We start from the raw sequence: 16,754 nt of genomic DNA, 5'->3' as shown, positions 1-16,754 counted from the left end.
TAGAGGAGGTGGGGGCGGGAAGAGGACCAGCTGCGGCAGATTAACAACACACTGCCCGCTGGTCCTCGCAGTCCCGCTGGAGTCCGGTTTCAATCACTTCACCGCCCACTGGCCCGAGTCTCCTTCCTTGAGCGGCACCCGCGAAGCGGGAGCCGCGAAAAGTGGACAGATTAAGGCTGGAGTCCTGGGGGTATGACGGCAATCACACACACTGCTCCCGTAGTTTGCCAAGCAGAGGAATCCGCCGAAAAACAGGTAGCGCAGCACTTATCAGAATCCGGGAGGTGGGGGCGGGAAGAGGACCAGCTGCGGCAGATTAACAACACACTGCCCGCTGGTCCTCGCAGTCCCGCTGGAGTCCGGTTTCAATCACTTCACCGCCCACTGGCCCGAGTCTCCTTCCTTGAGCGGCACCCCAGATTAAGGCTGGAGTCCTGGGGGTATGACGGCAATCACACACACTGCTCCCGTAGTTTGCCAAGCAGAGTTTGTTAAATTGCATACGCAATGAGCACTGTGCACCGTTACCTTGATCCCGGTCTACTCGTTGCATCGGTGTACATCTGAAAACGTCTGCTGCTTCTTCATTAAGGGATGCGTCCAAAAACATTTTCTGGCTTTAAATGTGTGCACTTCTAAGAGTCAATAATAATCTTGGCCCTGCTACACTCCAGCTACAGTATACGCATGTAGATATGGTAATTGTCAAAGCTGTGTTTATTTAGCAGATTACTCAGCAGCTTGTGGGCGCGTTCACCAACTCACCCAGGCAGCTGTCCTTCTGTGATCTCTCCGGTCAATTGCGTTTGTAGCGGTACTCTCATGACAAAGGTTCAAGCTCCTGTTTTCACCAAAAAGTCGCTTCTGAGCACACCGGGGTCGGTGTGGTCCCGAACCGCGGCACTGGCTCCGCGTACTTTAACTGCTCAAAACTTCGATACCCGGCAAGAGGAACGAATGGGCCGCACTCGCAGGGCCCTTTTCTCAATAATTTATTTGTGCATTAAAATAAACAAACACAGGACACATTTCGGCTTGCGCACCTTCTTCCAACTGTGTATGAAGTGCAAACAAAATCAAACAGCATTTTAACTATCTTGCCAGCAGTGTTTATATAAAAAATTGGGCAGTTAACAGTTAAAGTTTCCCGTCATGAACGCAAGGGTTATGGATTCAGCCTGCAAGTTATTTAAAGCCATAATTTATAAACTTAGGTGGAGTTGCCTCTTGCTAGGGTAGAAGTTTTACTCACAGCGTGTTTTATTCTATTGTATTTTATTTTTGATGGTAAGCATTTCCTGAGAGGGTTAGCAACATCTTGTGGATTTTATTTTTTATTCCCTTAGTATCACAGGTTTAAAATAAAGGCAGGTGATATTTTCCGTGTGCAACTCAGAGGTTGGGATATATCATAAAGGACTATGTGGTCAATGTTGCATTATGCATTCAATTTGCATAATGTTTTGCACTATGCGTGCTAAATGCTTTTAGTGACTTCAGTGTGTGTGTGTTGTAGAGTACAATGGAGGAGAGTGTTGTAAAGTGGAGTGCTGTGTTATATATTGGAATGGCATATTTTAGAGAGAAGTTAAGTGGGGTGTGGTCAATTGTCATACAATGGTGTAGAGTGGAGGACATAAGATGGGCATAGAGTAAAGTAGAGTGTCATAGAGTGTAGTACAGTGTTGTAGAGTGGAGATGCATACAGTGGAGTAGAGTGACAGACAGTTGAGCGGCGTAAAGCAGAGTATGATAAAGTGGCATGGAGTGGAATAAAGAGTAGTCGAGTGGAGGAAAGTGTAGTATAGTGCACTGGAGTGGAATAGTGCAGAGTAAAGTAAGGTGTCATAGAGTGGAATGGCATGTCCTAGACTATAGTGGCACATTGTACAGTAGAGTGTAGTGGGGTGTTGTACAGTATTGGAAAGTGATGTAGACTACAGTAGAGTCGTGAGGCATACATATATGTAGTTGATTTTCATAGAGTGGAATGGTGTACAGTAAAGTACAATGTTGTAGAGTAAACAAACAATCGCAGTTCAAACTCTTCACACACACCTGCAAAGCCCTCCTCAACACTGGCCCAGCATACTTCAACCACAGAGTGCACTTCCACCAACCCATCAGACAACTTTGCTCCTCATCTCTCTACCTGGCCCACACTCCCCGCATCCACAGAAGCAGGAGCTGCGGTCGAACCTTATCCCAAGTGGTTTAAAACACTGAAATGACTTACCTCTTCAACTCTGAACAGCCTCAGCCCTTCAGGAGTTCAGAAACCAACTGAAAATGTGGCTATTTAATAGATAGCCCAGATGAGCAGCCCACCCCTCCCTCAGCCCTTGGAGACCTTCAAGGGTGATAAGAAGCTCTTTATAAATCTGTTTTGATTAATGTATTGAGAGAGTGTGCTACAGTGGATTGGCATAAAGTTTTATAGATTACAATGTCACTGAGTTGTGTAGAGATGTGTGGCATACAATGGAGTAGAGTGGAATACTGTGTCAGAGTAGAGTGGAGTGAAATAGGGTGCAGGGGCATATAAAGAGTTGCGTACAGTGTTATATACTGGATTAGAGTATCGTAGAGTAGAGCTGAGTGAAGTGTTGTACAGATGCATACAGTATAGTACGGTGCTGTACAGTGGAGTGAAATGGTATAGACAGGAGTAAAGTTTCAGGGAGTGGCATACAGTGTAGTAGAGTGTTGTAGAGTGGAGTTGCATAGAGTACAGTAATGTGTGAAACAGTGTGTAGAAAATCCACTCTTGTATAGTAGCATAGAGTGAGGTAAAGTCTTGTACAGTGAAGTAAAGTGGAGTGGAGTGGTGTAATATAGTATGGAGTAAAGTGCAATAGAGTGTATTTTGTGTCTCAGAGTAGAGTAGAATGGCCTGGAGTGGGGTGTACTGGGGTAGCTGTACACTAGAGTGGAGTGCTGGGTCATATCGATAAGAGTCATATAGATTAAAAGTCATATAGTGGAATAGAGTGTTGAACATTGGAGTGTATAGGCATATGCCATGAGGTGTGGTAGACTTTTATAGAGTAGATTTACATAGAGTAGAATATTTTATTTGTTGCTTTTCTTGCTACTTTTAGTTGTTGTGTGCTATAATATTTCACAAAGTTGAAAATCCTTATAATTTAAAAAATACTTACTTTACTTACCTGCAGTACCCAAAAGAATCATCTGCGCAACCTACTATCTAATGCTGCCTTCTTTCTGCAAAGTCTGACTAGCGGTATTCGCACTGCGCGAAATACAAATGTCTAAGTAGACTGTATTGAATTTCAAACCTGTTATGGGGCCCCATTTTTTTCTCTGCACTCCCTTGACCAAACGCTGGAAACTTTCAGTTATCTGACAGTGGAATGACAGTGGAATGGATGCAACAGGTGTGCAAAGTGTTGTGGACATTTGTCAAACAGGTGAAAACTTATTAACGGAAAAAAATCCCAAAAATTCTTTATCTCTGGGGACCCTAACTATAACTACAGAGTGGCAACAGACAGTCTGTAATATATATATATATATATATATATATATATATATATATATATATATATATATATATATATATATATATATATATATATATATATATATATATATATATATATATATATTTTTTTTTTTTTTTTCTCACCAAGGATGCGGCACTCAGTGTTTGTAAGTTTTAAACAGCTTGTACTTTATTTCTCCAGCTCGGGCCAACGCGTTTCAGCCATCACAGGCTTTGTTCACGGTAAGTGAGCTTTTTTCTATGTCCACTATTTATCCCAATTTAGACAGTTATGGTGCATTATGGGACTAGTAGTTTATTACATTTCAATTGAAAATTGCAAATTGCAGATTGCAACGTATAATCATAATATTTACAGTTCTTAATATACACGCTCTGCTTTACGCGCACATCATGCTTAAGGACTCATATTATCATCATATGTAGACATTATCTTGTGTATCGGGTATAGTACCCATTTCCAACACAGCATTGTTCTCATTAACCATTGATAATCTCCCGACATATATCATCTCTCGCTACTCCTAGCATGAATAACAATTCTAATGGAGATTTGTGTATATCAAATTGTCAAACATTGTGGACGGAATCAGCTGAAATTTTCAGGAAAATGGCACATTTTGTTTCTGAGCAGCCCCTGAAAATTTGGGGGGGTTCCGTTAAGGGGGGGCCGAGAAAAAAGGGGGGTCCCAAAATGCGTTTTTCCCATTCATTTTTCCATAGGGCCTTTGGCCTCACTTTTAGCTCGAACGGCTGAATGGATTTACACGAAACTTGGCAAAATTATAGGGACTGTTAGCCCGATGTGCCTTTGCTGGGTCTCAATATATGTGCTCCTGTGGATTTTGAGAAATTAACGTTTAAAAAACAGATATATCTGTGACAGCGTCCCAGATAGCGCACCAGATCGCGTACTTTTCGCGTAACGGAGCTTTGCGTAGCGAAGCTGATTGGCTCTGCGGTGTCTGTCAACATTCTAAACAGTCCGGTACGGCCGCCATCTTGTCTCTCGGTAGGATCGAGAGACAAGAGGAGGAGAAAAACGAAGGGGGAATTTAATGAAAGGGGGCAAGGTAGATCCTTCTTGACCCCCTAGGAATGATGTTGGGGTTATTAAAGGGTCCCGTGGGGCAAATAATAAAAATTAGATTTTTCGCGGTAGAAGCGCTTCCGGGTGCGCGAACCGGGTCGCAAACTGGTAGCGAAACGTGAATTCGCCATTTTGTGTTTCGATTTAATTAAATTACTAGGTATAAGGGGGTACGGGAGACGTATCCTGACCCCTTATGTTTTCTGAGGGTGGCTGAGGAGGCTCATATATGTTGATACATGTCTTCCAGCGGCTGTGCGTGAGCGTTTTTTTTTTTTGCTGCGTGACGTCTGTTAACGTTCGATTCGATGGAAATCAGGAACTGTTGACCGCCATTTTGTCACTGCGAGTAAATATTTTGTTTTAAATAATTGTTATAAATTATTCCTTATTGATAAACATTGTCTGCGCCATCTTGCCTTTTTTGCAATGCCACACTTTTGTTGAGCACGGCAGCCATTTTAGATGCCTTGACCAGACCCACTCTCTGCATGCCGCTGATCCTTAGAATGGCTTCCCACCCTCGCAAGCATCTCCCCCACGCACTGGTCACCCCCGCTCTCTCTCTCATGCATGGGCCAGAAACCTCCTCCCATCTGCGCTGTTCTTCTCTGAGAATCACACCCTGTGCCCGCCCGACACCTCCCTTTCACCCTATTCACTACCGCACCCTCTGACACTCCTCTTCCTCTGTGTCCGATTGTCCTGGCCGGTCCCAGGCTATCACCTAGTCCTGCAGGTGTAGTTTATGGCCCCAGCTGTAGAGAATCACCCCTCTTCAAAGGAGTTACAGTAGATCAAGGCCCCACCCGATGAGATCCGTCACACCACACGCGTTCCTACTATCTGATAACCATCCTGTATTGTGCTTGGGGAGGGGATTCTCACTGTGAGGGTGTGTAGGTCCGAGCCTGAAGCGGAAGATTCCAGGGATGCCTCTTTGTACATCAAAGTTTTTACAATTATGTGTCACATTAAAAATATATAGCACTCCAACAAAGTAGTAGGATTATAACATTTTAATAACTTATAAATATATACAACGCAACAAAAACAGTAAATACATTTAAACATTTTTTTAAAAAAGAAGCAACAATGGTCAGTAGCTGTGTTTTGTGCGAATAGTCCCAAGGCAGCACAACGTGCTGAGTTCTGGACGGCACCCAGGTGATGTTACCTGGGTGCCGCACTGGTTTTTGGTATCCTACAATGCAGCTCCGAAAAACGCGGTGGGGCGTCCCGGGTGGTGCGGGGGGAGGCCTCGTCAGTAGCGGTCTGTTGTGCGAATAGTCCCAAGGCAGCAGAACGCGCTGAGATGTGGATGGCATCCAGGTGATGTCCAGTAAGTTACCGCACTGGTTTTGGCATCCTACAATGCTGCTCGGAAAAATGGCGTGGGGCGCCCCGGGGGGGGAGGGGGGAGGCGGCGTGAATGTGCCTCCCCAGGTGGAGGCTCGTCTGCTGTACTGGGGCGCCCCTTTATCGTTTCAGTTGCCATTCCGCCCGCTTTTGCTACACTGTGCCTCATCCTCCATTCAGCTGGTTATCGCCCGCTCTTGCGGCTACAGCGTCTCGCTCACCATGTAGTTGAGTTGCGCCCACTCTTGCGGTGCAGCGATAGGCGGCTGCTACAGGACTCTTAAAATGGCGGACGGCTTTTCGGATTTGGGCCTGGTCCACTAAAATGGCCCTGGGACACCTTGGAACTCGGATGTCCCCTGAGCCTTGTAGATTTTACAAAAGTCTTGAGGGCCCCCGACTCCTGCAGTCTTCCGGTGGGGAGCGGCTGCCATGATTGCTCGCGGAATGACCACGACGGAGGTGACCCAGCTTCAGTCTAAAACATCCAGAAACAAGGTGGGGCTTTCATCGTTTGGGAAAAAAAATGTTTTAATCCAATGAAAAGTGTTATTTTTAGGTCATATGATCAAACCTTCTATCATTAGGAAACCAAAAGTAAAATGAACCAATGAAAAGTTTTATAAACAAGTCACATGACCTGTTATGCTTACGCTACGCGCTGGTATAAAAAGCGTAGAAAATCCATTGGCACGTGAGGCGGCGTCAGTAGCGGACCGATGTGCGAATAGGCCGAAGGCAGCACAACGCGCCAAGATCCGGATGGCACCGAGGTGGTGTTCAGCAAGTTGCCGCACTGGTGTGGCCATCCTAAAATGCTGCGCCGAAAGTCGGCGTGGGGCGCCCCGTTGGCCTGTGAGGTCGCGTCAGTCAGTGGGGGCTGTTTGAGAAAGCAATGTGATGCTGTGCGTCGCCCCCAAGATGGAGGCTCCTCGGCTGCAGTGGGGCGCCCCTTGGTGTTTCACTCGCTATCCAGCTGAGTTGCATCCGCACTTGCGGCTAGAGTAGGCCGGAGGCAGCACAACGCGCCGAGATCTGGATGGCACCGAGGTGGTGTCCAGCAAGTTGCCGCACTGGTGTGGCCATCCTACAATGCTGCGCCGAAAGTCGGCGTGGGGTGCCCCGTTGGCTTATAAGGTGGTGTCAGTAGCGTACCGATGTGTGAATAGGTCGGAACCAGCACAAGGCGCCAAGATCCGGATGGCAAGTCCTGGATGTTGGGTGCCATAGTTGAGAGCCAAGATCCGGATGGCAAGTCCTGGATGTTGGGTGCCATAGTTGAGAGTTCTGAGCAGTGCTTGTAACACTGTCTGAAGCTTATTTGCACCTGCTGCAGCTTCACTTTTGCCCTGGTGTGGCCAAAGATCGCCCATGACATAGGCGGCCGGCTCCCGAGGTCCGGCGGAACTTTTTTCCTTTTCCTTTCTGCATCTTGTCCCACAATCCGTTTGACCTGAAGGCACGACCAGGTCCCTGAATGTGTGCAGGGGGACGCTATTGATTAAATCAAAATGGCGGCTTCACACAAAGCTGACTCAAGCATTGCTGGTGATGCTATACAGACAAAAAATGGTTTTCAGTTTGTACATTCTTCAGGATTTTTCCATCCAAGGCTGGTTGAGAGTTTGTAGAACAATGGCTTTAGATCTTGCCCTCCCTTCTTTTGACTGTTGGTTCTTGTTGCCTATCTCTTCTGTTGTCATTTAACTAAACCTTTTTTGACTGCCGAAAGGGGTTCTGGTCCGACCGCTGGTTGGTGGAGACATTTTGACTATATCCTGGACCTGCCCGGCCTCGCCCAAAATGGCGCCAGTATAAATGGGACTTGTAACTCCTTGTTTTGTACTGGTTGAACAACCTTGATATCACGAGATACGTATGCAGTTTTGAAGCACATGGCGGGCGGGGACGAGAATTGATTGAATATTTCGACATCCTTATTGATATTAAGTTCTGATGTGTTATTAATTACTGTACTATTGAAAGTTCGAATTAACGTCACCCATGGTACTTGCCCGCAAATGTATATCTAGAAAATTTTATTGTAAGTGGCCCTGTCGTATTTTAATTACAAAATGTACGTCCACCGATTCCGCAACTGTTAGACACCTTAGTTCTTGCAACCTAATGGCCCGCTCGTTACGTTCCTCTACAGTGTAAATGTTTCCTCATCATATACGATTCCAGTTTGCTCCGTGGCCGGCCCACGTGGTTATAGGCCTGTATTTGTATACTCACATTTTCACAATAAAGGTTTTTAAAACAAAACATGGTAGTAGTATTTACATTGGTAAAGTTTTTAATTTTAGTCACTGTTTTCGAATCAGTAAAAGGCAAGTGAAATAAAGCAGTCCAATTATATGACGGATAAAAGGTATAATACGCAGGAACGCAGTTAAGATAAATGGTCAAGGGCTGTTGTGTTTTTTACTCCTGCAACATAAAGTGATCGATAAGAATCTGATATTCAGGCGTATCGGCGACTAAGACAGCAGACCGAGCATCTTTTGCTCAACGGCTCCGTCATGGGACGAAGAAACGCCCTTTTGCTATAAAAAGGAAAATATTTTACTTGCAGGACAGTTGTAAATTTTCCGGGAAAGTACATTAGCCTGGAACATTATAACATATATGTTTAAGAAAAAATAATGTTCGAAAGCAATAAAAAGCGTAATTTTTAGGTCATATGACCAAGCCTTTCATCATTAGAATAACAAAAGTAAAATGAACCAATGAAAAGTTTTATAAACAAGTCACATGACCTGTTATGCTTACGTTACGCGCCGCGCCCCGGATCGCTTTCGGGAAGCTGCGCTTCGCGTACCGGAGCACTTCCGGGTGCGCTAACGCGGCATGTCATATAACGCATTACGCGACAACGTAGGTCCAGAATATAGTCAAAATGTCTCCACCAACCAGCGGTCGGAACACAACCCCTTTCAGTAGTCTAAAAAGTTCTGTTAAATGACAACAGAAGGGACAGGCAACAAGAACCATCAGTCAAAGAGGGGAGGGCAAGTTCTTCCCTACCGGGTCCTGTTGGGGCGCTACCGGAACTGATCGAATTGTTGGCTACAGTGTTTCTGGATGTTTCAGACTGAAGCTGGCGTCAGCATGAGAGCACCACCATCTCGTAGCTCAGTCGTGGCCATTCCACAAGCAATCATGGCAGCCGCTCCCCACCAGAAGCCTGCGGGAGTCGGGGGCCCCCAAGACTTTTGTAGAATCTTCAAGGCTCAGGGGACGCTTTCGAGAATGGGGCCCAAGCCCCCTAGAAGACAAGCGTCCGAGTTCCAAGGTGTCCCAGGGCCATTTTAGTGGATCACGCCCAAATCTGAAGAGCCGGACGCCATTTTGAGAGTCCTGTGGCAGCCGCCTATCGCTGCATCGCAAGAGCGGGAGCAACTCAACTACATGGTGAGCGAGACGCTGTAGTCGCAAGAGCGGGCGGTAAACAGCTGAATGGTGGAAGAGGCACAGTGTAGCAAAAGCGGGCGGAATGGCAACTGAAACGGTAAAGGGGCGCCCCACTACAGCGTGTCTTCAGGTCAAACGGATTGTGGGACAAGGTCCAGAATGGAAGAGTCATCAAAAGGCAAAAAGTTCCGCCGGACCCCGGGAGCCGGCCGCCTATGTCGGGGGCGATCTTAGGCCACACCAGGGCAACACGACTTGGGGAGGGGGCAGGAGCCAAGAGCCCCCTCCCAGTCCGCGCCACTACACCGTATGTTGAAAATCTGAAGCTATCGTTCTACAAACTCTCAGCCAGCCTTGGATGGAAAAATCTTAATGAATGTACAAACTGAAAACCAGTTTTTGTCTGCATAGCATCAGCAGCAACGCTTGCTATCAGAGTTTATGAGTTTCATGCTCGATCGATTGAGCTAGCCGGATCAGGCAACAAAAAGTATAAAATAGTTATGTAAATAGTTATTTAATAAAATGTTTTACCCTGTTACTTTGCTGGTGTGTTGTATATATTTATAATATTTGCATAGAGTTTATCGTTATTTTGGGCGGGGTGGGTGGCGGAGCCGAGCTGTCTTGCAGCCATCATGGTGTGGAGCTCAGTTCATCTCACTATTTTCGTATTTCTCATGAAGGGTTGTTCCTAATGTTTCTATTTTAGCGAGGTCAAAAAGAGATCCCATTAGTGGCCTACTGATTTTGCTCGATTACTTTTGTTTTTTACACGATTTTTCACTATCTGCAAAGACTAAACAGAGTATTGCTACTTTGTGCTTGTTTGTAAATAGAGAATGAACCAAAGAGAATCAATTGTAAAACAGTAAATGCTTGGAAAACAATCAATCAAATGGAGAGACAAGCAGGCACGACGGATTACAACGGGGGTAAAGGCCTGCGTTAACTACCCTTCACTATCTGCAAAGAGAGAGTACTACTAAGAGAAAAGAGGGGGGGGGGGCAGCGTTCAAAGCACATCAGCGTGCATAAACACGAAAAAGTTTTTACCTATCACGTACTTGACATTTGACAGCTTTTGATATTTGCTATTAAAAAAACATTGAAATTCACTGAAAAAACCATAGGTTTTAGCCCATATATAGTTAGGGATTAGCATTTACAAAACCTTAATTTACTCGCACAAAACCATAGAAATTCGCATATATAGTTAGATGCAATAACTATATATCGCGCACCCGCAACCCACTGCTGATGATGTCACATATTACATCATTCATGACATGGTCAGTGACATCACTGATGACATCACTGATGACATCTCAAATGACATCATTCATGACATGGTCAGTGACATCACTGATGACATCACTGATGATATTTCAAATGACATCACTTGTAAAATCACTGATAACATCTCATTTGTCATTACTGATCACATCACTGATGATATCATTCATGTGATAATACGATCAACCTCTTCAGACTCTAATGTAACCTTAGATACAATCAGTGTAAACAGATTCTCACAGACTGTCACTCATCCATGGAGTTACTCACACACCTAGTCAGTCATGCAAAGAATCAATCACACCTCCATTTCCTCAACTATACAGTTTTACACACCGGGGAGTGCACCGGGGAGAAAAGAGAATGGCAGAGTTTAAACATTTAAGTCATTTTATATAAATGGGAGGTAGTTCTGAAAAGAACTGGGTTTTTTTTCTTTTTGTTGTTTTATATTTTTTTTTATTTTTCTGAACATTTTTTGTTTTTTTGGTTTTTATGAACTTTTTTTTTTTTAGGGAAGAAAAAAATACTGGAAATTAGCATTGGCTCAACAGGAGCAAAAAAAAAAAAAGCTACTGCTTTCTATTTTTGCTGCAGTTGTGGTTGTCTATAGCATCATTAATGAGGGAAATACTTAGTTGCCCGTAGGTGATGGTCTTTCCACAATAAATGCAGACCATCTTATATCCACCAAATTTCTTTTGTACATTTGGCACCATTTCGCGCCCTTCTGGTGCTGCAAAAGAAATTTCACCTGTGGAGGTGCTGGCCTGATGATCTCTGTTCTTCTGAACCATGTCCCGTACCTCAGCCTGTGCCAAATTGTTAGGATGCCATCTCTCCATGTGGCGGATCATTGTATAATTCCCAAAGGAATACTTTTTATTTGGGTTGCCCCTGGAGAGGACTTTGGCGCAAATCAAACAAGTGACATGTTGGGCATTCACTTTTTTTTGCCCAGCAGGGATGGAGAAGAACTCCCATATAAAATGCACTTTCATATGCCTTTCCCTAGGTTCTTCCGCAAGAATCTCCTAGGCTGTTCTTCTTCATCATCTTCTTCCTCCTCTTCTTCAACTCCTGGAAGGATCTGGGGTGGTGAACCTTCCTTTCTGGGTGGTGGTGGTGGTGGTGGGGATGCACCGGCTGCAGCTACTACTGAAGCCATTTCTCTGCTCACTTATAGCTCTTGCTCTCTCAAAGAAGAAAGAGGAATGAGGAAAAAAGGAGGGGGCTTTCATTATTTGGAGAAAAAAAAGTTGAGAACCAATAAAAAGTGTTATTTTCAGGTCACATGTCCGACGCGCTTACATTACGCGCGCCGGCGCGCTTACGTTTCGCGCTCCGGGTCGCGCCACGGAGCGCTTCAGGGTGCGTTTACGCAGCGCGCTTAAAGAACGCATCACGCGGTTACGCGATACGTCACGCTTACGCGGCGCGTCACGATGTTGTTTTCGTTCGCGGCAATTGCGCTGACGGGGCGCTCACCGTTACGCGCACCGGGGCGCTAAACAGAGTTGCGCTTACCGGTGCCCTGCCCGGTGCGCATAACGGGAGCGCACCAGTGCAAAATTTAAAAAAAAAATAAATACAAATATAAACATAAAAAAATTGTATTTAATCAAAATAAAAAACATTATTCTTTTTAACGAAGTATCTATTTTACAGCTATTGATATTTGCTATTAAAAAACCATTAAAATTCACAGAAAAACCATAGGTTTGAGACCATATATAGTTAGGTGAATATTTTAATCATACAAAACCAATGAAATTCCCATATATAGTTAGTTGCACTAACTATATATTTCGCGCACCCGCAGTCCACTGCTGATGATGTCACATATTACATCATTCATGACTTGGTCAGTGACATTACTGATGACATTACTGATGACATCTCAAATGACATTTCAAATGACATCACTGATGACATCACTGATGACATCTCATTTGACATCATTGATCACATCACTGATGACATCATTCTTGTGCTAATACGATGAACCTCTTCAGACTCTAATATAACCTTAGATACACTCAGTGTATACAGATACTCACACACTGTCACTCATCCATAGAGTTACTCACACACCTAGTCAGTCATGCAAAGAATCAATCTCACCTCCATTTCCTCAACTATACAGTTATACACACCTTACTTATTCAAACATATACTAACACATATTTACTCTCTTATACAATCCCTGATACAAGTTCACAATGATCCATACAGCCACTCACACATTCACTGGCTAGTGAAGTTATAGCGAGTCCAACTAACTATAACGTGGGAATTTCAATGGTTTTATGTCAGTACAATTTCCAGGTAACTATAGCTGGTGTGAAACCTATGGGTTTTTCAGTGAATATATATATATATATATATATACTCACTGGAAAAACAAAGGTTAAAGGGCTGTTATAGTCAGCTGTAAAATGTCAGTTAAAACATACCATTTCAAACTAACAAAACCACCGAAGTTCACAAGTTAAAGTTATATCAAGTAACTACGACCCACGCCTTAAAGTAACTATAACTCACACCCTTGCTAAGCACTGCTGATTACCTCCCATATTACATCAGTCACAACATGTTCGATGACAGCATTTATAAGATCTCCACCTCTTCTAAAAAGAAATCATTAATGACAACACTATGTATGGCAGGGGCGAGAATTATAGTTACCTTATATATTTGTGTTTATTTAGTTAGCATTTATATTTTACAATCACTAAAATAAAGTATAGTTTAAAAAAATTTATAAACTTAAAAAAATGTCCCTTTTCCTTCCAGTACAGAAAGTGGCACAGTTCTCTGCCTACTTGTGAAAAGTTCCAAGTATTAACTTTACATTATCAAGTTTGGCAGCAATTTTTGGTTTCAGGCCAAAGTCTCTTTGATATTAAAGTGTTCATGAACAATAGACTTACATTACTCACAATAGGTACACATCACACACCCGGAGGTTTATCAACAGTAAGAAACTAGCAAATATTCATAAACACTTAAATGCAGAGCACAATTACACCACAAATTAAATACATCCTAGTATTTTAAACCAATGTGATGGTTCAGTAAGTCCTTGGGATGCTAGGGATCAGATAGAAGCTGTACATCAAAGAGATATTTGGATTCCTTCAATAATGTCACTACTTCTGGGACATAGGAAATGATGGCTGAAAATAATATTTTCCCTCTCACCATCATATTTAGCACCTGAGTAGAACAAGGCACAGATGCAGTGATATTTAAACAATTGGGACTACTTTTCTTGGGCATAGAATATGCTCCATTCAAGTCCACTATCTGTGCATTTGCACCTGTACAGCACCATCCTCATCCTCCACAGTATGACATGGCTGATCAAAACCACCTCCAACCTTTCAAGCCCTTTTAAGCTCCGGCTTTATAAAGTAATAATGTGGGTGGTTTTTAAGATTAGGCATGTGTTTTTGGTTCATGAGCTGAAGGTTGCACATTAACTCTGGTTTTTTATTTTAATTAAGTTTCTACTTTGTTAATGGCAAAGCCACTGTAGATTAATCAATCTAAAATCCCTTTCAATTTTAATTTATTTAATGTATAAAACATGAGTTGTCATTAATTGCTGGTAACAGTCAGCCCGTTGTGTGTTTTGTGAGATTCATCTGTTAATCATAATAGAGATTAAAGGTAGAAGGTTTGAATTATAATTTTTGTGCTAATTATGGTCACATCCACCATACAGTTTTTATTCCCATTGTAGCCTCCAAAAATTCAAACGACTACAAATCCTAAGACCCATTGGCTGAAAATAGGAAAGAAATGGCAATTGTAACCATGCTATCATATAATGTGAAAGTGAAGTAGGACTAATGTATATGCTGCAAACAATAACTCTAGTTCAAATGATTTAGTACTTCCATTTTCAAGGTGTTGCTCCCCTTTTCAATAAAGAGTGCATAACTACTTTGAATGTCGCTCTTCCATTCCATGATTTAAAATTTGGGTTTCCTTATATCCATTCAGACTTGGTTCCTCCAAAGTGCTGGCACCCATCATTATATCTGTACACACACACACACACACACATATATATCACAGTGATGGTAGCCACTGTGTAGTTATAGTCAGAGTTTCCATATGAAGAACATTTTTTTGTTTTGCTGATTTGATAAATCTTCAAACACTTTTAAAAGAAAAACTTCATCCAGCTCAGCTCCTACTTGGAATGATTTGGGTGATCCATCAAGTGGCGGCAAAGAAAACAGGAATTTCCTCCATGCAATTTCCATAGGACAAATTAGACAATGATACAGAATAAATGGCTGAACAGAATTACACCAAATGTAGCAGAAAGCTAGATACTTATTCAGAAAGCATGCTTTTAGTGATTTAGTGTAAATCCATTAAGCTGTTTTCAAGAAATGAAACTTAGAAAAATAGAGATACGTGGGAATCCATAAAGGGCCCATTTCTCACTTTCCTCATTGGACTGAAATAAGGGCTTCAGCTCTATAGACACAACCTATGTCTTTGAAAACCTGCACGTCTTTCCCATGGTAAGCCTAAAAGAGACCCCAGGCTGTGCTTCAAATGTTTAGATATACTGTGGAGTCTTGTTCAACAAAGGCATCATTAGGAAAAATGAAGATAAAGAGCTCCTGCCCTATCCTAGCTGTGGTCCCACAACTAAACCTCTTGCCTCAAATATCCCCTGCAGACACACAGTCGACATCCAACCCAGCTCTAACTCAACATCTATGATCACATAACAAAGTACTTCAGCTCTGCCTGGCACTAAGGCATTATCGATAGGAAAGTATGGAAACATGCATACTCTCACGTAGAGTACTCAGATACCCAAGTCAGCATCACTCCCAAAGAGTGTACTGTCAAATGTTGTCCTGTAAACGTATTCAGACTATGGGCATTATTTAACGTTTGGTAGATGGATATTACTGCCAAAATATGGCAGATATACTGTCCACCATATTACAAGTGCCACATGGTGCAACAGACCTGCCAACTTGAGAATAAAATTTGCTGGGTGAGAAGGGGTTATGGCTCTGGAGGCAGTAGGTCTTTATGCCAAGAACTTCTCAGAGGACATTCTATCCCATCCCTATACACCTCCTTCTACCACCAATAAAACAATAATAAAAGGTTGTTGAGGATGATGTTGATGCTTTGGGGTGTTTTCACACCCTTTAATGGACATCAGCTGTTTGCTGCGACCAGGTGATTTAAGCACCTCACTGGGTGACCATGTGAAGGGAGCTAAAATCATTTGACACTCAGTGGCACCGTGTGAGTTGTCAAATCTGGTACAATGCACTTAGAAGATGGTGGATGTGACATCTGCCATGTTTGTGAAAGAGTATCCTGTCCACCAAACTGGAAATCAGGCCCTCAGCAAAATCATATAAAAATTGTGTGCCGATCCGAGTTCTGCCAAGTATCTTCCATACACATGTGTCTCTACCATAAATCTCATGAAGGTTACTCTTCTACAAACCATGTGGCACATCTTCCCATTGTGTACCCCAAACATAGTAACTGTTTGAAAAAGTAAGAGGAGGATGTGCTGAGACAAGGGCAGTCTTGGTCCATAAGAACAAACAAGAAAAAAGCTAGGAGCTCGCTACTTTTTTTTTGGGAAGCAAGAACTCTGAAAAAACAAGTAATGTCCCTAATATCTGAATAAATTCAGACTACTGCTTATGGCTGCTTTTCGAAGAAGTGATGTGGAACAGGATGAAAGCAAACGCTATGAGGGGAGCAACTCTTTAGTTATGCTTCAATTGTGAAATCATAAGTATTTAAATTGGTCGAAAATAGAAATAAGTACTTTTTGGGAGTATGTCAGAGGATAGTTATATATTTTTTCGAGCAGATTTAAAAAATATATTAATATATAATAAGCGCAGACAAAACACTAAATTGCCTTGTGGACTTGTCACCTACAGGTTACTCAGGTTGGTCTACAGATTCAAAGGTTGAGATCTCTGTCTTTATGGTACATTTATGCATCAATAAACATAAAGAACAGGGGGAATCTTTTTGGTTTTCATAACAGAAATT

The 16,754-nt window shown here is 42.9% G+C and overlaps 1 protein-coding gene across 1 annotated transcript in view; it reads left to right on the top strand.

Moving 5' to 3' along the window:
* OPN4 (opsin 4) overlaps positions 1-16,754 on the top strand; it is a 944,045-nt gene that overhangs the window by 723,041 nt on the left and 204,250 nt on the right. The window lies entirely within an intron of this gene.

The sequence above is a fragment of the Lissotriton vulgaris genome, chromosome 5 (assembly GCF_964263255.1).
Source record: "Lissotriton vulgaris chromosome 5, aLisVul1.2, whole genome shotgun sequence".
NCBI classification, from domain to species: domain Eukaryota; kingdom Metazoa; phylum Chordata; class Amphibia; order Caudata; family Salamandridae; genus Lissotriton; species Lissotriton vulgaris.
The sequence above is the reverse complement of the archived record's forward strand: the minus strand, read 5'-3'. Positions and strand labels throughout refer to the sequence as shown.